This window comes from Anastrepha obliqua, chromosome 4 (assembly GCF_027943255.1).
Source record: "Anastrepha obliqua isolate idAnaObli1 chromosome 4, idAnaObli1_1.0, whole genome shotgun sequence".
NCBI lineage: Eukaryota > Metazoa > Arthropoda > Insecta > Diptera > Tephritidae > Anastrepha > Anastrepha obliqua.
In genome coordinates, this window is record NC_072895.1 from 26,828,859 (window position 1) to 26,856,526 (window position 27,668).

The 27,668-nt window shown below is 39.5% G+C and overlaps 1 protein-coding gene across 2 annotated transcripts in view; it reads left to right on the plus strand.

Moving 5' to 3' along the window:
• LOC129244743 (transient receptor potential cation channel protein painless) overlaps positions 1-27,668 on the plus strand; it is a 93,470-nt gene that overhangs the window by 20,964 nt on the left and 44,838 nt on the right. Inside the window, exon 1 of one of the 2 annotated variants that reach the window (XM_054882553.1) lies at positions 4,753-4,830. The exons of the other annotated variant lie outside the window; for it this stretch is intronic. The gene's annotated coding sequence lies outside the window, so the exon portion shown is untranslated. Of the gene's footprint in view, positions 1-4,752; positions 4,831-27,668 lie in introns of those variants that run through there. 2 annotated transcript variants of the gene reach the window in all.

A 27,668-nucleotide genomic window follows, 5' to 3' on the forward strand; every position in this document is an offset into this window, starting at 1 on the left:
GCGCCGCAAATACATAGGCGATTACTGCTGCTATTCGTGCAAGCCGATGGTTGGGTGGCCAGTTCGGTGTATGGGTGAGTGTCTGGGTTTGTGTGCGAATACCTACTTCTTGGCGGAAAATTAGCGCCATAAGCATTTATTTACAAGTGGCTAATAATGAGCCAAATACAATGCAGCGCGAAAGTAGCGAGACATTTTCAATCGTTTCAAATTGATTCAGAGGAGGGGTATTTACATATACATATATTTGTACAGAACTGAGGATAGGCTTTCTTAATTACCCTTGAAATAATAATTATATTGTACCCTAAAGTCACGCAATCCATGATTAATAACCTGGAGAAATACTGCGCTGAATGGAATATGGAAGTAAACCCAAATAAATCGGAGATGATGGCCTTTAGAAGAGGGGAACGGCTTTCCCAGGCAGAAAAATGGTGGTACCAAGATGAAGAAATTAAATTGGTGGCGGAATATAAATATCTTGGTGTCATTCCCACACCCAAAATGGCATTTGGCAAGCACGTAGAAACCAGAAATACTTCAGCAAAAGCTAGTATTAATTGCACATGGAACGATTTTTTAGCGAAACCATTGATTTCATTAAAATCAAAATGGAAGCTGATCCAAGCGGTACGCAGAGCGATACAAACCTACGCAGCACAAGTTTTGGGGTATGCCTTATTCGATGAAGTAAATAAACTTCAACGTTACTTCATTAAAAAAATCCTCCAACTACTCGAGTTCACTCAGAATTATGCAATAACACTAGAACCACATTTATTCTTTAGAGCTACACTGAAGTAAAGGGTGATTTTTTAGCTATTATCTTTTTAAACAGTTGGTTTAAACAGCTGACGCACGTTTCGTGTTTTCTTTCACTGTCAAACATCTTCAGTTTGGTCTATAATTTAACCATGAATCGTCTTACAAACGAACAACCCTTGCAAATCATTGAATTTTATTATAAAAATGCGTGTTCTGTTAAGAAAGTTTATGGGGCGCTTCTTCCATTTTATGGTCAGTTTAATCGACCCACTGAAGCGGCTATTCGAGCTATTGTGACTAAATTTAGAACCAAATTTACATTATTGGACATCAAACCACCAACAGGCTTACGTAGAGTGCGAACTGAAGAAAATATTCGTCGCCGTTCGCAATTGGGGCTCTGTAAATCAAGAACGTGGAAAATTTTGCGAAAGGATTTAGGTGTGAAGCCTTTCAAAATACAGCTGGTGCAAGAATTGAAGTCGAACGACCTACCGCAACGCAGAATTTTTGGTGAATGGGCTCTTGGAAAGTTTGCCGAAGATCCACTTTTTTATCGAAAAATTGTGTTCAGCGACGAAACTCTTTTTGGATCAATGGGTACGTAAAGAAACAGAATTGTCGATTTTGGATTGAAGATCAGCCGGAAGAATTGCAAGAGCTACCAATGTATCCAGAAAAGGTCACAGTTTGGTGCGGTTTATGGGCTGGAGGTATCATTGGACCGAACTTCTTCAAAGATGCTGTGAATCGTAACGTAACTGTGAATGGAGAGCGCTACCGTGAAATGATATCCAATTTTTTTTTGCCCAAAATGCAAGAGCTTGACTTGCATGACAAGTGGTTTCAGCAAGACGGTGCCACATGCCACACAGCACGCGTCACAATGGACTTCTTGAGAGGCGAGTTCGGTGAACATTTTATTTCACGTTCGGGACCTGCCAATTGGCCGCCCAGATCGTGCGATGTAACGCCTTTAAATTATTTTTTGTGGGGCTATGTTAAAGCTCGTGTCTATTCAGACAAGCCTGCTTCAATTAACGCATTGGAAGACAACATTAAAGCATTTATACAGGGTGGGCCATATAGCGTTTGCTTTTTGAACCACATATTTTTTTGAGAATGGTAACACAAATGGCATGTCAAATGAGTTCATAATTCACTTAAAGGTTTGACATTTACGAAATGGGACGCTATACGCTTGAGCAAAATTGGGAAATATTAAAAACCTATTTCCAAAGTGGTGAGTCTTCGTCTTCTTCCGCGGTTAGAGTAAATGGCGACATGCTCAACGAGTTGTTTCCAAAAATTGAAGAGGATGACATGGACGACATTTGGTTTCAACAGGACGGTGCAACTTGTCACACTGCCAAAGTTACACTCGAACTTTTGGCTCCCGTTTTTGAAAACCGAATAATCAGCCGAAATTCCAATATCAATTGGCCGCCTCGGTGCTGTTATTTAAGCCCGTTGGACTATTTTTTGTGGGGAGCCGTTAAGGACAAATGCTATGCGAACCATCCAGAGACGATTGATGCTTTAAAACACGAAATCGAAGTTGCCATTCATGAAATTGGAGCCCAAACAATCGAAAATGTGCTTAAAAATTGGGTTGATCGAATGGCCTACTGTAAAGCCAGTCGTGGCAGTCATTTGAACGATATTATTTTTCATTCATAAATGACAATGTTCAATCTTCAAAATAAGAAAAAAAGTTTGAAAAAATATTGATTCGTTTTTTTTATAGCCGATTCAAAAATCAAATTTTACATGACCCACCCTATATATCCGTGACTTAAGTAAAGGAGGAAAAGTGCTTGGGTTGACATCGTACTAGGGAACAGCTAAAAAGCTCTGTTGGAATCATCCTTTCCCGAGATTCGGGAAACATTTGGCGCTATCAGTTGGATCTTTCCACAGGATAATGCATGCACCTGCACTCACTTCAAGTGTGGCCAACTTTTGCTTCTCAAAATGTTGATACTTTAGCATGTCCACCACATTCCCCAGATCTTAACATTATTAAAAATCTATGACAATGGCTTGCTCGTAAGATTTATGAAAGTGGGCAACGATTTGAGGTCAAACATGTTTTAATTCGAGTCATTAAAAGGGCCTGGTCTGAAATTTCGCTAGGCTCTTTGAAGAATTTGTGCAAATCGATTAATAAACGTATTTACGAAGACATTTATAAACCAGGTGCACAAACTATTAAGCTTTAAAGAGTAAAACTAAAAAAAAAAATTCCTATATTTCCTATTTTTTCTTATTTGGTTAGTGCCTCTTAGCAAGTGAACTAATCAATCAAGCGCAGTATTACAGCTACTGGAGTTTTACTGATGCGAAGTACCCTTAGATGGAATAATATTTTGATGCTTATTAATTTCCGAGCAAAGTACAACGTCCGACGTCCGATGTTTTTTACGTGAGTACCTGCCGGCGACGGCCTAGACGCACGGTTCTCGAAAGCGCACGGATCAAATATGTTATTGATCGGACCCCAAGATATTTATTTGATTTGTTTTTGTATCAATTTATTGATCGAAGTAACTATAGGTCTTGGTACCAATTGGCAGTGTAGCATGGACACCGACTAACCAACTTTGTAAGGCTCAAGTGCCATCTAAACCTTCGCCGTTCTATGGATCCCGGCACCCGATTGCAATGCAATTCCACATCAATCAGAAAAGATTTACCCGCGTTGTAGGTATTAACCACAGACGCCACGAAAACCTTCCCGAAGGGTCGTACCCAAGAACAGGTGAGATCGAACTCTGAAGATTCCTGTTCCGCGTGGCACCGAGATTAAGTCTTCGATCACACCTTGCACCCGAAGACACTACCAGTTGAGCTTCCATACTGCTCAGGGACTGGTAACCCTATATTTAGTCCCCCTTTTGCGACAGGCATACCTTACCTCGGGCGAATTATAATCCTTGTCCCGTTGTTGGGCGGCGAGCAAAGTACACTCTTCACTTGAATTATCAAAAAACCTTGGTTTACTAGATCAAATACGATTGCTTCAATAACCATTTTCTGGCATAAAAATTATTGCCTCTAATCAAGTGAACCGGACTGATAAAATTAAGTTAATTTAATCCATCCGGCCGTCGATACAACGAATTACTCAAGCGAAAATCGAGACAGGGCTAGTTAACTGGAGCGGAACTCGAGTCATTTCGGCACGTAGAACTGAATACCTTGGGAATGTGCTCAATTACAGTCTGAATATTGGAGTAGGTTAAACTTCTATCTGTCCAAAATCGGCCCCGATATTCTCAATATATGTCCGGCATGTGAGGGCACACCGCACGATATTAACCACCTATTGACATGCCCTTTTAAACCCATTCAAATAACACCCCTCTCTCTCTCTCTCTCTCTCTCTCTTTCTCAATATCTCTCTCTCTCTTTTTGTCTCTATCTCTGTCTTTCTCTTTCATTCTCTCTCTCTCTCTTTCTCTCCCTCTCTTTCTCTCTATCTCTCTCTCTTTCTCTCTATCTCTCTCTCTTTCTCTCTCTATCTCTATTTCTCTCTATCTATCTCTCTCTCTCTTTCTCTCTATCTCTCTCTCTCTCTCTTTCTCTCTATCTCTCTATTTCTCTATTTCTCTATCTCTCTTTCTTTCTCTCTCTCTTTCTCTCTATCTCTCTTTCTCTCTCTCTCTCTCTCTTTCTCACTCTGTGGACCCTGTCGAGACAACATGTTTCCTGGTTGAGTTAAGCGATGATGATCGGTGACTGCAACGCAATGGCAGGGGCCTAGTGAGCAACAACAACACGGATTTCTTAGCTTCTAAGAAGCGTCATTCAAATATGTACTCATCCACTGGGTGTAGGAAATATGCACACACACACATACATACACAGATACAGTTGTATGTAAATATTTTGCTTACGAAGCTGCTGAATGAAATGCAGGCAGCCAACGCAAACAACAACAACGCTCTTTGACCAAACAAGAATAATTAAAACACAAACAAGGCAAGAAACGAGTAGTTCCAAAAGTAAACAAAAATAACAAGTGCCGACACTACAAAGCAACGGCGCAGATGCCGAGGTGTATGTAAATATTAAATTTTCATTAAGCAAGTTTTTCTGTGTATAATTCTTTCTTTTTAACTTTCAATTGCGTTTTGAACATAAAATATCGTTAGGCAGAACGCAATCGGCCAAGCGACAATTTAATATATATAGCTCAAAAAACAAAGAAGAAAAAAAGCAACATCAAATAATATTTACACACATAAATACAAAATTCTTTGGATACAATCACATGCACACACACGCACACACACGCACATAAAAAATAATGAGGTGGGTGAGGTTAACGCCATGATTTACCTGGTGGTCATTTTATGAGAGTTGTGGCACAAACTTCTTGCTTTCATATGAAAATACACCGAAACTGGGTCAAACAATTAAATGGACAGTGCAACAAACAGCTCAACTGCCACGGCGTAGGTGGAGACCTTCGATTTATTTTTCCCACGCTATTGTCGAAAATTAAGCTGAGCGATATGACGTGCAGCACTGCTACGCAGTCCAGCTCAGTAACTCAACGGAGCGTTGGCCTTTGGCGGGTCACGTCGCGCGCATAAAATTTGTCAAAAAATGCCAAAAAAAATATTTATCTATTTTGCATTAGTTGTGTTGGTGCGTCTGTATGTATGTATGTACGAGCAAAACTTATTTCTAGTTAAAATCCATGGCTCAGCATTTTCTTTTTGCTTAGCTTAGATTAAAAGGTTGGCCACCTGAGGATTCATAAATTTCAGATTAAAACTTTTTACCATCCCACTTTTGGAAGAGCTCGTAAAGATTCAAAGTGGACAGATGTGCAGGTATGGATTGGTTCATTGAAACAAAAAAAATTAAATCAGTGTCTTTTATTATTCTAAAGAATTTTTGGTACTCTTTTCTAACTTCGCTGTTTGCTATTTAGACTGTTGTGCACTGTCTGTTCACTTTCTTGCACATTTAGAGCCGATTTTTTGACTAAGCTCTAACTCGCTTTAGCAAGACTCTGAAAATCGCATTCAACTTTCAGGTCTGGATATTTAAGGCAATCGATTTTTCTTTATGTTGAACTACCTTCTGAGTTTATTCAATTACTTTCTTCTAAAAAAGTTGATTAGAAAGTATCTAAATTCTTGTTGTTGCTCATTTTCCGGAAAATTCTTTTGCCCCAGGTTGTAAGGATGACACGAGTCGGCAGTTGAGGTTCCCAGAGGTTTCCTCGGCGTTTATCTCCATCTTTCCATCTCTCTATCTCAAATTATCTCCATCTCAGCACGCCTAGCTGAAAGTGAAGCCTACCAAAATAGCCTTACATGAGTTAGTAGAGACTGTAGAAAAATTTCTTGAGAGAAACCATTCACTTTGTCGGCCTTTATAGACATAGAGGGCGCTTTCACTTTGAGGTAGATTTCTCCTTCCTTCTCTGTACTTCATACAGATCCCTCCATCCGCAAACTGTGTTTAGAGGGTTTTGCTAGGGCTATCTTTCCAAGCTGACTGGATTGGAAGGAGAGGAGAGTCTATGCGGACATAGGTATCTTTGTTTCCACCGACGGAGGCAGGATAGAATCTAGAGTGGGAGGGGAGGTTTTCTCTAAAGCAGCAAATATTTCAGTAGCTTTTAAACTACCAAAAACTAGTGATGCTTTTCAAGCAGAGGTCTTCGGGATCCTGCAGGCATGCAAAATGCTAAGAAATCGCTTTTGAGCGGGAGACATGGATATCTTTTCGGATAGACAAGATGCGCTCAAGGCCCCGTCGGCGCCATGTTGCAGCTCTCTTTAGGTCAACTGGTGATCAAACGTCTCGAATGTGTGGGAAATTTTTTTCTCATCTGAGTTTCAGTGCATAGGAACATAGGGGCGAATGAAATTACCGACGAGCTTGCTAGGAAGGGGTCGACAGAACCGGTTTCAGTTGTTCCCATGTCAGACATCGGTGTCCTCTTGAGATATTGTTAACCCTCCGTTAGACAGCTTTTTCGGTTAGGCACCCGGGTCTGACCTTTTTCCGTCCTGTTCGAGTATCCATTTCAAATGGCAGCTCAAGGCCGTTAGCTATAATAGAAATATGTTAAATTCACGCCCAAAGTCGAAAAAGCCAGTCTGGCCAAACCCGGGTGCCCAATGGAGAGTTAAAGAGCAACTGGACAATTTCTTTCTTAAAAAAGCGCACGAAGCCAGATTGAAGCCAAAAACACTTTATGCTGGAGATACAACGTCATTCAATTCCCAAACTCATAGCGGTGTGCACCGGTAACTGGGTGATCAGAACTCATGCGGAGAAGCTTGGACTTCCGTGCAACCCTCATTGCAGAAGCTGTAGGGATCCTGCAGAGAAAGCGACTGTTCAACATCTTCTTTGCAAATGTCCGTGTTTGGCGGCTTGAGGTTCCTTAGTGCGCCTTTTGGGTATAGCCTGCGGCAGTTCTCCAACAGAGATCCCTTTTTTCTCCTCCACTACAGTAACAGCATTGGATGGCTGTAGCTGGTTCCTCTTCCATTAAGTTTTGCAATCTTTCGCAGGTAGTGGTCTACATTACGATATCAAAATGAGACTTTAGTGCTACTTGTAGTATATCCGTGATACTTTTGCTATATAACCAACCTCCCTACCTACGAATCGGTTTTAGGGAGCAGTGGTAATTTTTAGCGCCCTGCCTAAAGTTTAGTATATTGGTATGGGAATAAAGTTTCGTCCTTTCTTTGCCAAAGTTACGAATTATTTACATAATTAAATAATACCTGGTATTATGTGAAGTATGTCTCATTGGAAGCTACAACTTTACTCCATCTTTCAGTCAGAATACGGATTCCTCTGACGAAACATTCCAGTTCTTTTGACTTGAGAAATTCATTGAGCCAGTTCGCGATGCTATCGTAAGAAGTAAACCGCCCTCCAATAAGGGCTGACTGCATTGATGGGAACAGATGGTAATCCGTAATGAATGCTACAATGTCTGGGGAATACGGCGGATGAGGCAAGATTTCCTAATTCAGACCCTCTAAATATTTCTGGACCGCAGCAAAATCAGTTTGTCATGTCTACCGCCCCATTCTGACCGCTTTTCTTTGAGAGCTCGATTCAAACGCATTAACTGCAATCGGTGACGATCGCCAGTGATGGTGTCAGATGGTTTAAGGAGTTCATAATAGATGACATCCTTCTAATCCCACCAGATGCAGAACATAACCTTTCAAGCATGAATATTTGTTTTCGCTGTAGATGGACCTCGTTCACCTGGCAGACTCCAACATTTTCAACGCTTTTTTCTTTTTTTTTTCTTGTTCACTCCTCTCGGGGGCATAGGGCCTCGACAAGACTCAGTCTTGCGGTGGTTTCGTTAATCTATTTTCATTTCTGACAAGCTAGTTGGGGTGCCCACCTGTCTTTGCTTATTAACAACGCCTTCTTATTACTTTGAGTGCCATCTGTGTGTCACACTTTTCTACCAGAAGGATCACACATAGATGATTGAGGACTTCGCTAAAGTGGTGTGTCTGCGCTATTACCGTGATCGCCCGTTTCCTCTTCCTGACGCCACTGATGCATTGTGTAACTGTGTGTTTTCCTTTGTTTTTTGCTTGTTTTAGCAGCCACAATTTTTAGAAACAAGGAAAGTAGGTAAATTTGGAAAAGTGCGAGCACCGTTGCTTTACGTGGGATTCGAACCCACAACCTCTGGGATGACAGGCTAGTGCACTTACGCTGGACTATCGAGGCCGCTAAGGGTTAGGGTTATCATAATAGATACAATTTTTCATCGCCAGTGACGATGCGATGCAGAAAACCTTTTCTTTTCTGCCGTTCAAGAAGCATCTCACACGTCACCAAACTTCTCTCGATATCTCGTCGGGTGCCTCCTTTAATTGATGAAGCACCAAGTTACCTATTTTCTGGAGCATTCCCAACGCGTGCAGACGTTTACCGACGGTTGATCTGTCAACATCCAACTCCTTAGACATATCATCAAGAGTTCGACATGCGTCTTCACCCAATAATTGTTATAGTTGAGTATCTTCGAATTTGTTCGGTACCCCTTCGCGATCTTTATCACTCACGTCGAAATCGCCACTTTGGAAGCGTCGAAACCCTTCTTTATAAGTTGCATTTGATGGAGCGTGATTGCCGTAAATATTGATCAATGTAGGACACAAAAATAGTAACAGTAGCGACACCTCTTTTACGAGGGCGGACACTTATTCGCATACCCAATATAAACTGTGATTCTTTACACGAATTTGCTATTTATGTGGCAATCTAATACATCACAGTTGAAATTTTCTTCAATAAAAAGTGCAATTGACACAAAGAATATTGCCGACAGACCATTCACTTCGTTTGGAATACGGCCAAACAGTCGCTCGAATGGTTGACACTGAACCCAATTTTTGGAAGCAAATTTTAATGACTTGCGACGCACATTTTAACCTCTCTGGCAGCGGGAATAAACAAAATTGCCGCATTTGGGGAACTGAGCATCCACACGAGATCCATGAAACGCCATTGCAAGACCGGAAAGTAACTGTTTAGGCCGGCATTTGCGCCAAAACCATCATTGGGCCATATTTTTACCGAGAAAACGAAACGGTCGATGGAAACCGATATCGATGGATGTTGGCCCATTATGTCTACCCACTAATGCGTGAGAAAGCTTAGACGGTTACTGGTTTCAACACCAGCCATGCCGCACTGCGAATGCAACAATTGAATTTCTGCAACGAAAATTCCCGGAACGTCTAGTGTCAAAAAGAGGCGACATCGACTGGCCCCCCAGATCACCTGACTTCTTTTTGTGCGGTTATCTGAAAAGTAAGTTTTATGCCAATAAACCGGAGACTATTGACCAGCTTAAGGCAAACATTCGTGCCGAAATCGACGCTATAAAACCCGAAATGCTTGACAAGGTGATGGCAAACGCAGAAAAACGATCTCAGTTTGTGATTGTATTCAAAAATAGTTTTAATAAATTGTAAATAACCAAACCAAATAAAATTACCTCACTTATACAAATCAGTTTTTTCTTTTTCAAAGTTATTCAATGTTTTCATACCGGCATAAAAGATAGCGCACCCTTTAAACTGGCACATAAATAAATAATTTACTTCTCTCTAGAATATATTTCGAATTTTATTTTAGAATAATTTTTTTATCTCTTAGTTTATCAAGCAAATCCAATTCGACGAGCTGGAAGCGCGGAAAAATAGATATTAAATGAGTAATGTATAATTTCTCTATATTATTTCTGTATTCATTTAAAAATGATTCACTAAATGCGCACCGATACTTCGAATATTTCATGCACGTCCAGCTATCATTGCATTTTACCTTCAATTTTTATGGTGTGTCATATCCATATGCGCGCCGATATGATGAAACCATCTAAAATATTTATTGTACGAATACTGCGCGTATATAAATTTAATACTCATTCTTTATACTTCACATTTACTGTTCAACGTTTCAATTTATGCGCACTTTGCGTGTTTGCCTCCCTACAACAACAGCATCCACTGATTTGCGCTTGCCAACAAAGACGCACCTACCCACTCCACCAGCCAGCCGCAACACAAAAGGTGTGCTCCAGCGTTGAATGTATGTGCGCAGGTTTGTGTGTGTGTGTGTGTGTGTCCATACGCCAGATCGCATGCTGTGCCAGAGGAGTTTGCTGTTGTTCTATTCTATGTGCTCGTATGAGCGGAAAAAGTTCTACATACATATATTTTGTGGTCACTCTGGTTGTGCTGACTTCTTTATTTTACTGTTTGCTGTTTACTGTTTTTCATTCTGTTGCCTCCTTTTCACTTAATCCCCTGTTTTGCAACACAACACAATACGGTTTATTGTAGCCATATTTGTACGTGTGGCATATGAATTGCAAAAAACCGCAAATCTACTCGCGAATACGTCGGCTTGCCAACATCAGCTCGACTGGCTTGACTGCACCTTAGCCACAGGCGGAAAGAAAGAAATGTCTGAAACCCTTTTAAATGCCATGCAACAGCAAATGCCCGTATTGCGCGTTCAGAAATGTGGCTTAAATGCTGGATTTACTTAACATTCATAGACACACGTACATACATACATACATACATACTTTCACTTAGCTGTGCACAAGCGAACAGATGTATGCAGGTTGGTTAAAGAGCGTGCGGATGCGATTGAATGCAGCTTTCGAGTGCTTGAGTTTAGTGCGAAAACTCATTTTGATTCAACTAAAACTTAAACAAGTCTTTGCCTTCTTTGTTGTGGTAAGGTAATACCAGGAGCTGACACAATCTGTTCGCCGCTTCTGACTACTGTGACTAGTGAATCACCGAGAACGTCTTTGGTCACACCAGCAAAGCCAGCTTCTGCTCCGAAAGTGATTGGGAAAGCTGTACTTTTAAGATGCAGCCAGACGAGTCAAGGAAAATTAATTTTCAAATCATTTTGCTGGCAGAAATGCACTTTCGCTTGCCAACATCCGAAAATTAGTGTGGCAAAGCTCTTATCCACATTTCGGCAATCAATTTTGAAAACTAAACTTGCATAGTCTGTTGTTGTTGTTGTTGAAGTAGAAGAGTATGTCTACTGAAATAATCATAATTAGCGACTAGCGACGTTTTACTACCACTGTTCTCGTATGATGTCCCGTTCTTGGAATTTCTTTTTTTTTTTTTTGAGTCACATCCATTCCGTGAGACCCAAGTAGTGCAGCAAACTTTTGATCTCTATGTCTGAGATTTCATAAATTTGCTGTAAGAAAGGTTTACTGGAACAGCGAAAACTGGCTCTCGCTAGACCTGGATATTCGCGTAAATAGTGGAAAAGACTTACTCTCACCCCCTCCGCTTGACAGCTTCTGCAGCTGGGATTAAAAAGAAGGTTAACTCTGGCTGCATGATCCCCTGTCTTGCAGTGATCTGTAAGGGTTGTAGTGTTAAGTGAGATGTTTGGGGCAGAGCATCCTAGGTGTTGAATGAGGTAGCAACTGCCCCCGCCTCCATTATGTCTAGTGCCGAACCTGTTCTTGCTAGCTCAACTGCTATCTTATTCCCTCTATATTTCTATGACCGCGAACTCATATCAGAGTAATTTGAAGTCAAATGCCAAGCAATTCTAGTTCCTCTCTGCACTGTAAAACAAGTTTGGGTGAAATGGAATTGGAATCTAAGGCCTTGGTGGCTGTTTGACTGTCTGAAAGGGTAGGCACTCTTGCATTAATTTCTTTGTAGTGTTTTAGTGCTGCTTCTCTGATTGCTAATAGTTCTGCCTGGAACACCCTGCCATAGTCAGGAAGTCGAATGGATTTGGATAAGTTGAGCGGCTCCGAATAGAGGCCAGCTCCCACCCCACTGTTCATCTTAGAACCATGCATAGACTGACTGAAACTATCTGTTACTCGATTACTGTATTGATGAATTGATTTGTAATAATAATTTTTTTTTTTTTATTCCTTGATATCTCTTGCCAAATTAACAATAAATAGTTTGTACATAAAATTATTTATACAGTTATATGAAGAAATACCGCTCTTAATCAGAGCTTAGGGCGGATCAAACTCAGACCAACGTGAGCGATCTTGTGCAATTTTTCGAATTTCATGCCAGGAACACCTGGATTGGTATTCAGCGTGTTTTGATCGCATCCAAGTTGTTCGTGGTCGTCCTCTTCTTCTGGAGCCTTGTGGATTTTAGGGCCATCTTTGCGCTGTCATTGTCTTCTTTGCGTAAGGTGTGCCCAATCCAACGCCATTTCTTTCTTTGATATCAGCTGCGATGGGCTTGCACATTGAAATATTTGAAAGATTTTCGTTGGCGATAACTCTTGGCCAAAATATGCGGTGAATAATGCGCAGACATCTGTTGATACATCGTTGTAGGCTATTGCATATGGTATCTGTGACTTTCCATGTTTCGCACGCATAAAGTAACACTGGTTTGATGCTTGCATTGAAAATTCGCAATTTTGTTTTTGTGCTGATATGCCTTGATGACCAGATTTGATTCATCCTGTGGAAAGCGTGGCGAGCTTTGTTTATGCGGGAACTTACATCAGCTTCCGCTCTACCATTTTTTGACCCTATGCTGCCAAGGTAGCAGAAGTTTTCGATGTCCTCAATTGTAACCAGCGCACCACCCACTTCAAGCGTTTTTTTCGTTTTTTTGAAGTTGACTCGCAATCCAACTTGCCTTGCATATCGTATTAAGGCAGTAAGTTTAGCGTTAGCTTCAGACAATTTGTGTGTCAAAAAGTCTATATCATCGGCATAATTCGCAGAGCTTCTGATATGGGCGCCAATGAATGCCCGATGGAATCTCGATATTTGTTTTTCTTATAATGTCATCAAGTACAGTGATAAGTGTTTGTTGACCAGATTTGAAGTTAGAGGAGACGGAGTAGTGGGGTTATTTCATCAGTACCGAGTTTCATTTAATAACTCAGGTGGTATACCATCCGAGCCATAATAATAAAATATCGCTTAAACTATCAAAAATTATATTAGGTTAGGGAATTAGTTCATTTAAACCAAAAACAATAATTATGGCAATAAGTTCATCAATTATATATTCGTCGTTGCTGTTTACAATCTCTTCCCACCTCTCGACTAATTTGTTGGTGCCGTACCGCCAAAAATCGCCTGGTCGGTTGTCAAAGAAGTTGTTGAAGCAGTTTTTAAAGACCTCTTTGTTATCGAACATAACGCCCTTCATATGGTTTGACAGGGAGCGGAAAAGATGGTAGACGGCCGGTACAAGCTGGGAGAATACGGTAGATGCTGAATGACCTCAAATTCGAGCTCTTAGAGTGCAGCTTTGACAACTTGTGCAACATGTGGCCTGCCGTTGTCGTGAAGGAGTATGATTTGACCATGGCGATCAGGTCTTTTCAGTCGAATAGTCTCATTCACGCAGTGTAGCAGCAATGTACAGCTCCTTTTTCACCGTGGCATTCTTTTCGAGCATTTCCCAGTGCACCATGCCCTGCCAGAGTCATCAAACACATATCTTGATCTTCTTTGGATGGAGATTCGGCTTGACTCTCGGCTTTTGAGTATCTCCTGGAGCCACCCACTAATGTCTTTGCTTCATATTGATGTATGGGTACCATTTCTCATCTCCCGTGACGATTCAGTACAAAAAGCGCTGTTTATGACCTCGTGTTGCTCGACGACGGATGAGATGCTGAGAAGCAATTTGAAGGCGACTTTCTTTGTTTTGCTGCGTTGAGCTCGTGAGGCGCCCAGGCTCCCAAGCTCCCAATTTTTCGGTAAATCCCATTGACTGAAGGTGGTGGAGAATCGTTTTAAGATTGCAGTTCATTTCATCCGCCAATTCACAACTGGTTGGCCACCATTTTCTTTCAAAAGGGATTTGAGACGTTCTTCATCGAATTCAGAAGGCATTCCGCTACAGGACGTGTCGCCGACGTTAAAGTTGCCATTTTTTAACTTCGCAAAGCATTTCCGTGCTGTAGACTCGCCTATGACACCTTTTCCATACACGTCGCAAATGTCCCGGGCTGCGTCGGCAGTTTTTTACCTCGATGAAAAGCAAAGAAGAGGAGGTGTCAAAACAATTGTTTTTGCTTCCTGGGTATTCCATTTCTTAGCCTCGAAACTAATAAAGAATTAAATAACTCAAAAATATAATTAAGCTAGTTTTGTAGAGCAGAAAGAGTTCTAACGAATGAATACTTACCTTTTGCCAAATAACCACAAACAAATCTTTGAAAAATAAAAGAAAATAAAAACGCTATGGACTTATTCCCCAACCCAATATTAACAATTTTTTTTATTTAATGATTTATATAAAATTTATCAATGATGTAAAGGGCTTTCTTTGTCGGTTGCCTACTTTTTGCTGGTAATCAACAGTACGCGGGCCACCTGAGGAAGCGAACAAGTCGTTCATTTTCAGGAGCAATGGATGAAGAAATACGAAGGGCGTCCCCTTGAGCTCAGCAAAGTCTTACGAATATGCGGCTCTTCAGTCGAATATTAATCAAGCGTTAAATATTGGTCATGCAACCACCTGATTCAATGTCCTGTAGGATGTCATGAAGAAAAGCAAATGGATAAACGTTTCACTTAACTGCGTATCCCAACCTCAGCGACTTTTTCTTTGGGTGGAACTTATTGGCAGAAAATCCATAACCATTATTTTTAATACGATTACTTGCGTCGCTATAAATAAATACAGTCTGGAAAAAATTTTGTCTGGCTACAGCATTCGGACATAGCTCAATAGGAAAGAGGAGTTCAGGTTGCACACACTATATTACATGACTCCGTACTTTAATTGGGAAAGAAGGTTTCGTACTACAATTGGAGAGGAGGGATGGCACAAAGGCATGAAGCCTGGCCGTAGGACTTCTCACATCTACACAGACGGCTCTAAAACTTTGGACAGAGTGCGAGCGGGTATTTCCTGCTCAAAACTAGGGATAAACCAGCCTATCAAGCTACCAGACCAGAGCAGTATTTTCCAAGCGGTAGTTTTTGCTGTGGGGAAAGCCGCGGAGCTGGCCTACACAAGAACAAGAAAGAACTCAACAATTAATATATACGTGGATAGTCAAGCAGCAATAAGAGCAATAAGTTCATATTTTATTAAGTCCAAAAATGTTCGACGGAGTAGGGAGGCCATAGAAAGGCTAGCCGCAATCAGTAGGCTGCATATCTACTGGGTACCTGGTCACAGATAGCAAAAAGTGCTGTTAGACTACCATTTGAACAAGGGAATGACATACTAAAACCGCCAAATGCAATATAAAACGAAATGGACGACTACATGAAAAATCGAGTGGAAGCTAGGTGGACTAATCTGACCAAAACAGCAAAAGTTATGTGTAGAACTAACGACAAAAAACTGACTCAATTCGTACTTACCCTCTAGCGAAAGGACTGCAGAACTATCACGGGTATGCAATCCCTATTGGCTGCACATGCGTACAAGATAGGGATTGCTAACACGGACAAATACAGGAAATGCAGTGAGGAGGTTTAGGGAACTTTAGAACTTTTAGGGAACTTTAGAAACGTCCCCAGTCGCCAAAAGCGCTGACCTCCTACATAATGTCTCTTTTCAGTATTCATAAAGGTCGGTCCCATCTGGTATCGCTAGGGACCAAAAGGTCTATGCGTGGCTTATTGCCAACCAAGCTAACCTAACCTAACCTATAAGTAAATATATTTTTACTTACACACATTCAAATATAAAAATGGAAAAGATTTAAAATTCCAAATGTCTAAGACATGTGTCAAATAGTTTAGAAGCCAATAGTCAAATGTGTGCTTAAAAGTCAATCCATTGAGTTCGTGTAAGTCGTGTCATTTGTGTCGATCGCCTGACATGTTTGGACATTTAAATAATTGGGAAGCGACGACGCGCCAGTCAGTCGGCTTCTCCAATACTTTGGGAGCTAGTACAATTAACTGATATTTAAATATGTTCGTTGTGAAATAAGTTTAAATATGTTGTAGTTGTTACAAGCCACCAGCAACACAGCCGAGTTCCTGCACTTATTAACAAAAAACGTGCGTGTATCATTAATTTTGCCTATACCTATGCCCTGTGTACGGGCATGAAATATGTTGATGTGAGTGAAGCTATACTTCCAACTCGCTTCTGCCTAAATGCGGTCATTACTTTTCAATTTTACGGCACTTCATTGGTTATTTTTATTTTCAACGCTGAAAAGCAATTAAGGCTCGCGCTCCTGTCACCATTTGTGGCTGCGGCCCTGCTGTGCTGCCGAATGGCAAATTATGTTAAACAAAATCATGACAAATGTTAAGCAGAATCGCGTCACTTCTAAAATAGGAAAAAAAAATAAAAAATATAAAATTGAAAATACTTTAAATCAGTTTTGTATTATATGTCAATATGTCTTACCCTCGTTGCTCTCACTGTTTATTATTTCACTGTTTTTATATAATTTAGTTTTGCTGTTTTGGCATACTTTTTTGAGTTTTATGCCATTTCATTTTAGTAAATTTTTTTATTCGCCTCCTGGTTACAATAAATACACATTTCTCGCATTAATTTTAAAACTAAGCTTAAAAATTGAATGTGCGCCGATGCCTAACAGCGCACAAGAGAGAGTGTCCCATTACCCTTTTGGCTGAGTCACTGTGGTGAGTACCCAGTATTAAGCCAAGAATGATAGAAACATCGGAGAGTGCTTGAGGTCGCATTAGCTGAATTGTGCAGTATTGCCAACCATTTGCTCTTTGCAATGAATTTAGTGCTTTTTTATACCCAAAATGAGACATTTTTTAAGGTTGGTGTTTGTTTCCTTTTGTTTTTAATTTAAAGCTACCGAAACTGTAAGTAAAAAAAACTGTATTATTAAACAAAAGAAGGTTAAAAAAGCTATATCTAAATTTAATGAAAGCGGATTAAAATCATAAAGGTGTAATCGTTTCTTCCGGTCCTCAATCCTAAGTGGGACATAGGGAATCAAGAGGTGTACTATATTCATGGTAAAAATAAGCAACAAAATACTACTGAAGAAACTATAATGCCATTTTTCAAAAATAGTACCTTATCTTGTTACATAACCTCAAATATAGCAAAAAAGTCGTTCTCTTGACAAAATAGTTTCTCTCAACAAAAAACTAATAAATTAAATTGTGCATAACCATAACACATTTATTTAAAAAAACGCACATTCGTCGCGCATACAAAGTCCTGTAAGTAATTCAATAAAAATTTGGTATTTTATTTTTTTTAAATGGGCGTTTTTATATCCAAAGTTAGGCAACACTGCAGTAGCGATAGAGAGATTTGACTGCTAAAAGGAGAAGAACATCAACAATACCCTCAATCGCGGGCAATGTGACCAGATGTTAAAAAAAGGGAAGCTAAATAAAACTGAGTGAATTATTGAACTAATTTTAAAAAAATGTTTAATTTATAAAATTTTAAACATTACATTTTAATTAGAAAAAATACATGAAGAAAGAACTAAAACTCCGGGACTAAATAACAAAAAAAAAATGCTAAATCAAGTTCCAAAAATGGTAATCTGGCCATACTGGTGCTAATACAACGTCACTCATTGTCAAATTTGCTGAGAGTGGTTAATTTGCATGCTGTGAGTGGTTCAATATAAAATTCTTCCTGGTAGACAGTGAAAAGACTAGAAACAAATCAATTCTCGTAGCCCTTACTTTAAGCGCTTCGGAGTTGAATTTGAGGAAAAAAAAATGTTTGCGACAACTGTATGACTTGGTGAAAATGAATATTTCAGTTCAAGGCTTGATGTTGTCTACAACTGGGAATTGAAACAAACTATACCAGATACTAACTATTGCTTGGTTTCCATAAATTCCTTTGCACTCACAAAATATGTTGGAAAACTAAAGAGATTAAATCACTCTTTACAGTAGGTACCAAACGGTTGTTTTCAATGGATGTAATGGCTGTGCGATTTTAAACGGTGTTGAGGCGGAAGTCTTTCGATGATGAAATGTCAATTAATACTGAAAAAAGTATGTATTTAGTTGGACAATAGTCAGGCGTTATCTGTCAAAAAACCCTAATGGGAAAAAGTACCTCCAATCTGATCGCTCTTTACTTTTGGCCAAGACGTAGCCGTACACAGCATTAAATAACTAAGGCAACGCAGTTTTGACAATTTGTTTTTCTTTATTTTCATTTTATTTTTTATGAAAATATTTAGTCTAAATCGCCTCATAATAATAATAAAATGCGAATCTTTTGTATTCTCCTACAAAACCCATATAAATCTAAATTGCGTACTGTGAGCAAATTAAAAAAAAATCAACAAGTTGCCAGCAGAATTTCATAGTTTTTAATCAGAACTTTTCGAAAAATTTCAGTATGCAGTTTGACAGCCCATTCAATTTTACTGCAATAAAGTAGAAGCTCCAGGCTTAAAAATTGCATTGAGCTTTGACAATTCAATAAACGACAATCCAATAAATGGTTGGCAAAACGAAAACAGCTAAAATTGCTGGGAGAGTAAATTTCAAAACCATGTTTATGCACAAACACAGCCGTAGTTATTTCGAAAAAACAGAGCACTAAAAGTGTTCAGTTGCGTTGGATTAATAGGAAAAACAACGGTAAATTGCGCTGAATCAACAAACAGAAAAAATAAAAAATATAAAATTTTTCAGGAAACTTTATTTGTGCACTTAAATGCACTTAATGCGCACAATAAAACTAAAAACCACAATAATATGCAGTTGTGTGCAAAATAATAGGAGTGACCTCCACATAAAACAAAAAGTTCTATTTGTTGAAAAAAAAAATTTAATTTTATGCAGTATTTTTTTTTACCACAAATTGTTCATTCCTTACAGTCTCTTCATACATTTAAATATTTTTTATTAATATAAGGAAAAATAAGGAAAATATTTGAATACGAAAACTCAATAATTCACTCTTCAAAATGATAGGAGTGTAACTCATTGACCCAATAAATTATTATTACTTACTTGCATTGGGTTAGGTTAGGTTAACCTGGTTGGCATTAAGCAACGCATAGACTTTTTGGTCCCTCGCGATACCAGATGGAGACCGACCTCTATGAATACTGAAAGTAGAGACATCATATAGGATATCAGCGCTTTTGGCGAATCTAAGCAGAGCTGGGAGATCCGCTTTTGAGACGTGCTCCAGATCCTCAAGCAATGGAGCTCCCAGGCATTTTTATTTGCATCATTTTTCCTAATATTTAGTTGAATAACCACAAATTTTTATTACTGCTGCGCATCTGAGTGGCATGGAATCGATGAGATCACGACACCTTTTCAATAGGATTTGCTTCCATCCCTCTAGGACTATCTTCCATATGTGAATTTTGATGGTCTGCGATGGCAAGGCAGTTGAATCGCTTCAAAGCCAATTTGAGGCAAAAACAATTATCTTTTACCAGTACAACACACCGGCATGTAAAACCACAAGCGTCAAGATAAAATTGCAATACATGAACTCGGTTACGATTTGCTTCCTCAGCCAGTTATTCCATGATAATCCCCTGTTTCCAAATGCGAAAAATTTACGCGAAGGTAAGATACAGTGGATACAGTGGCTAATGCAGTGAGAATCAATGGAAGAAGTGCCCTTTTTAAGACCCTCAATAAACGCTATTATATGCAAGGCATCACAAATTTGAAGAAACTTTGGGTGAAGAGTATCGCGTAATCGATTTAGAGGACTAAATTTAATTAAAGAACCTCATTTAGACGAATACTTTTTTACATTTTATATCGTAATAAACTACTAATACCACGAACTGGAAGCTTAGAAGGTCGGTGGTGCACAAAAAATCCTAAAAATCTGTCCAGGAATTGTATCCCCGACTTTAATGGGTATCGGTGGTCTAGAGTTCGAAAATTTAGGGTATTTTCAGGAAATTTTTTTTCAATAAAAAAAATGAAAAACGACATTTAATTTGTTTAGGTTTTTTATTTAACTTCTTTTACATACAAAAATAAAAAAAAAATAAAAATTTTTAATATTAATAATTTTAAAAATAGCGCTGAAGTTGATCCTCTCGAAAAATTGGACATGGACGTTGTTGTCCATTTTGGCTCTTCTATTTATCTGAAACACAAAAACCAAAAAAATTATTAATCAGTTTAACTGTAGCTATGTCCCGTATTAGAATAATAAAAAAAATACAAAATGGCGCGGCTTTGAATTTGACACTCTAAAAATCGTTTTTTTTTTTCAGTTGTTTGATCAAAAAAATACGAAATAATTGAAATAATAAATAATATGATTCTAGTACGGGCGATAGCCCTTGATGCTGTGAACAACATATTAAATTTCAAACGATTCAGTTGAATAGTTGTTTTTTTTTTTGTGACAACACCAGGCCGAAAAAAGTCGTTTCGAGATGAATAAGTTTAAAGTTTGAGGTACAGCAGCGTGAGGATCGCTCTCTGCCTAGTTAATGGGCTGTAGAGGCTACAATATTGGGGATTTCCGCATGAAAATTTCACAGTATATTCTCAAGATACCAAACTTTCGAAATATCGAAAAAACAAAAAATCGATTTTGTGAAATGTCTAGGCCACCGGGGGTTCCCTAAATGGGTTAATAAAATTTCGTATGAAGTTGAGTCAAAAAGGTTTGTATAAAGTTGCGCAACGCAGCAGTAAAAATCAGATTATCGGGAATGGTGTAATTGGAGCAGGAAAACGACAAATTCGTAGTTGTAGTAGTGAGTAAAAAAACATAAACAATAGACAATTCAACAATGAAAAGTGACACTTGTTTTGAGAGTGCAGTATTTATGTGTTTACACGCATACTAACGTGCAAATGTATGTATGTATGTATGTACAAGTATATGTACAGTGGCGAGCATAACTGAGTGCATGATGGCTTTTTCTTTTAATATTTAAAAAAACTTTTTGTTTGATTTAGTGGTCCCAGACTCTCTTCTGTAATTATCATAGAAAGAGGAAAGACATACTGTGCCTTTGCGGAGCCTCCGCTTTGATGATCGTCCAATCGGGCATCGGCACCGAGCGATTATGCACCTGAAGGTAGGGGATTAATTGATTGGCTTCAAACTCCATGTTTGATACCCAGATACGCCCCTCGACCTTCGTGGAATCTCGCTAACCGGAATTAGCTTGAGTTTTAAGCCTTCCCAGCTGTTCTGGATTTTACCGATCACGTTTGTCAGAAAATGCAGTGAGAACTGGTCGTCGCATTTAATGAGACGGTAATCGCGGACTACCCCCACCGAGTCGAAACCTGGTGTTTGGCCCTCCGGGTTCGCCATGACATGGTCAATGACTATGCGAGACAACCTTGCCTCAATCTCTAACTACTTGTCAAGCACTGGTTTCCGTGGTTTCTCACTAAATCACTTGGTAGGCTTGGAGGCAACTGAACCCTGATCCGATATCTTGTGCTTCTTTGTTACCTTCCCAGTTTCGTCACGCGAGCGGTTTCGTTTTTCGGCATCTGTCTTGTGGGCGCCTTGGAATGCTAAGTATTCGTCAACCACCTTTTGACATCTTGCCTTGTCGGTCTCATCTTTGGGATGAACTTTACCTTCGGTATCGTTTTTTCGAATCCTGCTAAGGACAGCGAGAGAGCTCTGGTAGAGTTTATACCTCGAGAGACCTTTATTATCACACTTTTGCCCCATGGCTTTAGCGGATGTTATTGGTTGATTTATAGTTGTTGGCGTTCTGTGGCTCACAGCTTTGCCCTCAACTGTTTCTTGGCTGGAGGCCAAGAGCTCATCCCCTGAGGGTCACCCAGTCATCCTCAGTTCGTCCTTGCTCGTACGTCTTGTCCATTTGTCTGACTGTTTTTTTTAAGTGCGTCCGTCCCTTTCTCCTGTCTATCTGTTTGCTTGTCCTGTGGTTCTGTCCGCGTTTTCGTTTTTTATCAGTCCGTGCTGTCGATGCGTCCGTATGTTTTCCAGTCATTTTGTCCATTTGTTTCGTGTTTGTTTTTCCGTCATCCAAATGGTTATTTTTTTGTTTGAACATTTTATCTGGTTCGTACGGTCACCTGCCCCGCCACTCGCGGTGACCATAGAGGATAAAGGGGACATATCCGGTCGACCATGGCAGCGCGCCATACCATGGCAAGGCCACCGTTACAACCTGAGACGGCCTGATCCTCCTGATATCAGGAGGTCTCCGTTCGAAGACACCCTTATTTAGTCCCCCGGCTGCCAAACCCACCCAATAGGCACGGGTCGCATCACACCTTGGGTTGAGGGAGTTTTTTTAACGAAGTTTATGTCTTCGACCTGTGTGGTTTGCGGGAGACCTACTCTCCTACCTTCCATATCTGGGAGGTGTTCCCCTATCCACCACCTGGGGACGCGGCCTGTAAGGATAACAGGTTCCCGAAAGGGATAAAAAATGTAGTTTATTACATTTTTTGTTTCTTTTTTTTTTGGTCTCGCTCAGTTGTCTTATGTTATTCCCCGATCTGCACAGTTTCCATCCTTTAATTTTGGTAATTAGGATCTCTCTACTGGAGGCACCTTAGGTGGAGTTTTAACTTTGAAGCCCTCATCCCAGACTGATGTGGACGGCCATTCGGTACGCACTGGCGAATACATCTTAAGGCAACCAGTTCTACCTAACATGTCACATTTTTTTACAGCGACCCGCCTGCTTCAAGTCACAGATACCTGCTTTCGACTGCATCTCACCTGATGAATCAGACGTCGAGGAAAGTTAGTTTTTTCATAAAGTTTACAGCTCCGGCCTTCAGAGAAAGCATTGAATTTTTTTAAATTTTTAAAAAGGTTTGAAAGTTTGATTAATATAGGGTGGGCTAAAGAATGAAAAATATTAAAAAAAATACCAAAAAAATTTTTAACTCGAAAAACATTGTAAATATTAAGACACAATCAAAATCATTGTGAACTCACTTATGTTCGCCATTGTATGTGCCACTTACTTTTTTTATGATAACATTTAAGTAAATGTTTTTTTTATTACATACACACACACATAATAGTACAAGCATACATCTCCATATACAACTCTGTGGCATTTGCGCGCACTCAATTCTAAATTGCGGTTTGCGTCGCTTTGACAATTGACAATAGTCGGTGGTCACCATACGTGGAAAACAGGCAGTCTAACATTTTGTCCATCGCAGTTCATGCAACTATGCGTGGTCATTTCCAGGTATGAATCGGTGCTATTGTCGTTAAATTTTTTTTTTTTTTTTTATTTTATTTTATTTTTTTTTTATTTATAATATATTACTTTTTTTATTTTTTCATTTTTTTTTTTTTTTTTTTTTTTTTGAACACAAGAATCGTGAACATTTATATCGTGAAAACTATTCGGCTTCTTTTATTTTGCGCCCGCCTCTCTTCGTTGCGCTACAATTAAATTACTACACCTGAATTACTCGACGTCCATATCCGCTGTGTCATTTAAACCGTAGTAACGAACTAATTACTCTGCGCTTACCAAAACACACACGTCTACTCATGTGTTTACGTGTGTGTGTAGGTACAGTAAATTACAGCGAAATTCGTACAATTGCAAAGTGCTTGAAAATTTCGGGTTTAAGTAGTGCAAGTAGATTATTCGAACTTGTTTTTAGGAACCTCTAAAGCTGTATTTGCATTAATTTATTTTTAAATTGTATTTTTCCTGCTGAAATACTCGAAATAAAGAGACAAAAAGACTAAATCGGTATTGAGTTAGGCGAACCAGAAACTTTACATTTTCAAAATCAACAAAATAGTTTTTCCCAAGAAGCTGAAATTTTTACTGTTCAGCAGCTAAGCTCTGAGTGTCACACAAAGTGACTCACAAAACAAAAAATCTCAGTAGCAATTGGAGTAGTAATTGGACTGAGAATAGGGGACTCTGAATAAACCCCGATAAAACTGAACTCATTCTCTTTACAAGGAAACATAGACTGCCTACTGTCTCGGCGCTAATTTTCAAGGGCGCGGAGATTCCTTTGAAAGAGAACGTTAAATACTTTGGACTGATATTAGACAGGCAACTTACGTTCAAACCAAATATTGAAAATAGGGTTCAGAAGGCCAACATTGCATCGCTCACATGCAAAAAAGCGGTCGAAGTTAAATGGGGACTAACACTTCGTATTACACTTGACTTAACACTCCGGTAGTTCGGCCTATTTTGATATGTGGAATACTTGTACGGTGGCCATCTGCTCAAAAGGCAATTTATACCAAACTACTGAGCTTTGGGCCTTGGAACTGTATTTTTTATGTATCACCGGCGCTTTAAGGACCACCCTAAATAAAGCGGCAGCTGATACCAAGGTACGGGCGTACGTTTACGTTGGTGAGTGTGAGCACAATAACAGCGAATTACGTGCAATTTTGATTTCGTGGATGCCGTCAATTCGGTTCGGGTATGGGGATAATCAAAGTTGACCGTTATTTTAGTAGTCGTAGCATTGCCCAGAAGCTAAGATTGATTGTAAAATAGTTTTAAGCCATTTGTGCAAAATAAAAAATAAAAATAATGGATTTCGTTTGCTCCAACTAAATATAAAAAGGAAGGCTGCTTGTGTATTTTGGAGGAGATTTCACTATGACTATGAATACTCGTAATAAAATTTTTAATTTTTTTCTTTATTTCGCAAAAAATCAAATTATAAAATAGCTTTTTTTTTTAATTACTCATAAGTATTATAAAAATAAAATATGTACAATTTTTGTGCGAAATACCAATTGTTAGTTATTACAAGAAAATTTAGATATAATATTTTTGATTTTTTGCTCGCCGTACGATTTTCGCTTTGAGACACTGTATTTAAGCCAAAATAGGTAAAAACTAGCGGTCAGTCGTTGGCTTATTGCCATGAATCGGCTTGCCACTTGATTACAATGCATGTTGCTCGTTTGCTGGAAGAACGTCATAACTCAAAAATTCGAAAAAATATTCTTTAAAGTTTTCAATTTTCTACCCTACCTTAAACGGAATAAATACAAAGACACATTTTCATGAATAGCTGAACAGATATCGCCAGCATTTTTTTGCACAATATTTTTCTACAACAAGAGAAGAGCCGGTGGTGATTTCTACTTATTAAGAAAAATTCGAATTATGATACTTTTACAGCTAATGAGTTGTGCTCTGTATGCGAGTGGCCACTGTGTGAGAGCGTTCATTTTGTGTGCTTGTGTGCATGCGGCAGTGAGGGTACGTGACATCCGTTCCAGTGTGGAAGTGAGTGCTTGGAAATGGTCTAATAGAGCATCTGTTGTTCCCTTTTTACTTATCCAAAACTTACGCACTGACAGCGACAATTGGCAGGTAAATAAACAAAGTTCAGCCTATTTGGTGGTAAACAGTTACCGTTTATGTTTACATAAAAATCGAAAGCTACTTACATACATACCTACATATTTACACACACAATTCAATTAAATTCTTTTTTTGTTCCTACATAAAAGGAAGAATCGGCCACTAAATACTTTAAGGCGATATTACAAATGAACTGCTTGTTGCGAATGTTTTTACGTCTTATGTATAGTATTTGTACATATGTATGTATATATATATGCAGGGGTATATGTTTATATTCATTATACCAACAAAGTATCACTCCAACAAATACCCAGTCAGGTATGGGGTATCTCTTAAAGGCCTATTTTGAAATTATCGCCGTTTTTTTGTGTCGTTTGTGCAGCAAAGTTGTTCGGCAGCTTCCATACGAGAGATAACTGAGCTATAATGATAAAGAATTATGCTGACGAACACGCTACAAATTGTGAAAATCCGCGACCAAAATGGTGAGAATTCTGTAGAGATGTAAAATTACAATAGGCAATGATACAAGGTGGCGCAAAAGTAACCATGCGATGTTTTTTGGCTGTAATTAAAAAAAAAATGAAAAACTTTGATTCTTCTTGTGGATTATTTTTATTTGGTGTTTTAATTTTTTTTTACATCAAGTCGAGAATATGATGTCATGTAAATGGCCGCCGCCACAGTTGATTGCCATTTGAGTCCTTTTTATGGCATTTTCCATCACTTTGGCCAAAACTTCCGGCGATAGGTCCTCACATTCTTGACGGATATTGTCTTTAAGAGCTGCAAGAGTCTGAGGCTTGTTGACATAAACCCGCGACTTCAAAAAGCTCCACAAAAAGTAGTCTGGAGCGGTCAAATCAGGCGATCTTGCTGGCCAGTGCAAATCGCCAAAACGGGAGATTAAGCTCCAAGAAACTGTATATGTTAATACGGTCATATAATGAGAATACCATAGGTAAGAGGGTGAAAAGAGGGCCGGGCGACCATCAAAAACCTGGAAAAACAAGATGGAAAATGGCATGCGATTCAGAAACGTTCACGAAGTGACGACTCAGGACCCTGGACGTGGAGATTTCGCATAAGAAGAGCCGACCCGCAATAGGAGAGCCGACTCCAACAGGCAAATATCTACAGCCAGCCAGAGCTATGGATGTTATGGAGAATATTTATGAGATTTAGGTTAGCAAACTTCGCCTGGCTGTCGAAGAAAGGAGCACTTGAGCACTGACTTTAATCGTGTAGCTACCAAGCCCGGACATTTACAGAGAAAATGGACAACAGTTTCCTACTCTGAAAGGTCCACACAGCTTCTGCAATAGGGATTAAATGGTACACCTAGCTTTTCCACCTGTGAGCCAATTGTCCAATGACTAGACCGGTAAATACAGCCATGAGTTTGAAAATTGAATGGCGTGGAGTGCATAGGACTTTCGGAGTCCTTTGTCTATTGTACTGGGGTCAGCCAAAGGGTTTTCGAATTAGCACATGAAGAAATGGAGTTCTATGTGACCTTTTTGTTTTTTTTTTTGTCGGGACAGACAAGCAAGTACAGCACTCAGACACAATTAAATCCATTGTACTGCACGAATCCTTTTTGATTTTCTTTAAATCTACTACACCTCCGAAGAAATCTGAGTAGATCTTGTGGGGCCAAGGAGCGAAGATAGTCGTTTCTTAACACGTCAGTGCCAAAGGCCTCAAGCCTGATACAAGCGGGGCAGACGCACAGAAAGTGGTACGCCGTCTCATCCTCCTCTGCACTTTCCTACAGTCCCCTCTACTTAGTGACAGGAGGAATGGCGACAGTGGGTCGGACATGAAAGCGAAACCTCTGAAACTCCTCAAACCTCAAACTCCAGTTAGCCGAGAGAGATTTGTATGAAGTTCAGAGAAATACGGTGTTAAGTGCCCAAAAATGCGGCCATGTCCCTTGAGAGATTGCCTCCAGAGGCCAACCTCTTTAACCTGATTGCACTTGGAGCAGCGATAGGAATAACGTAAAAGTCGGTGGTCAGCCCTGGGGCGAATTATACATGCTTCGGTGATGCCAATACACGCGATCCTTTGCACCCTCCCCAATTTGGTGGTATTGTAGCCCTTCCGAAGAACTTCTCATTCAA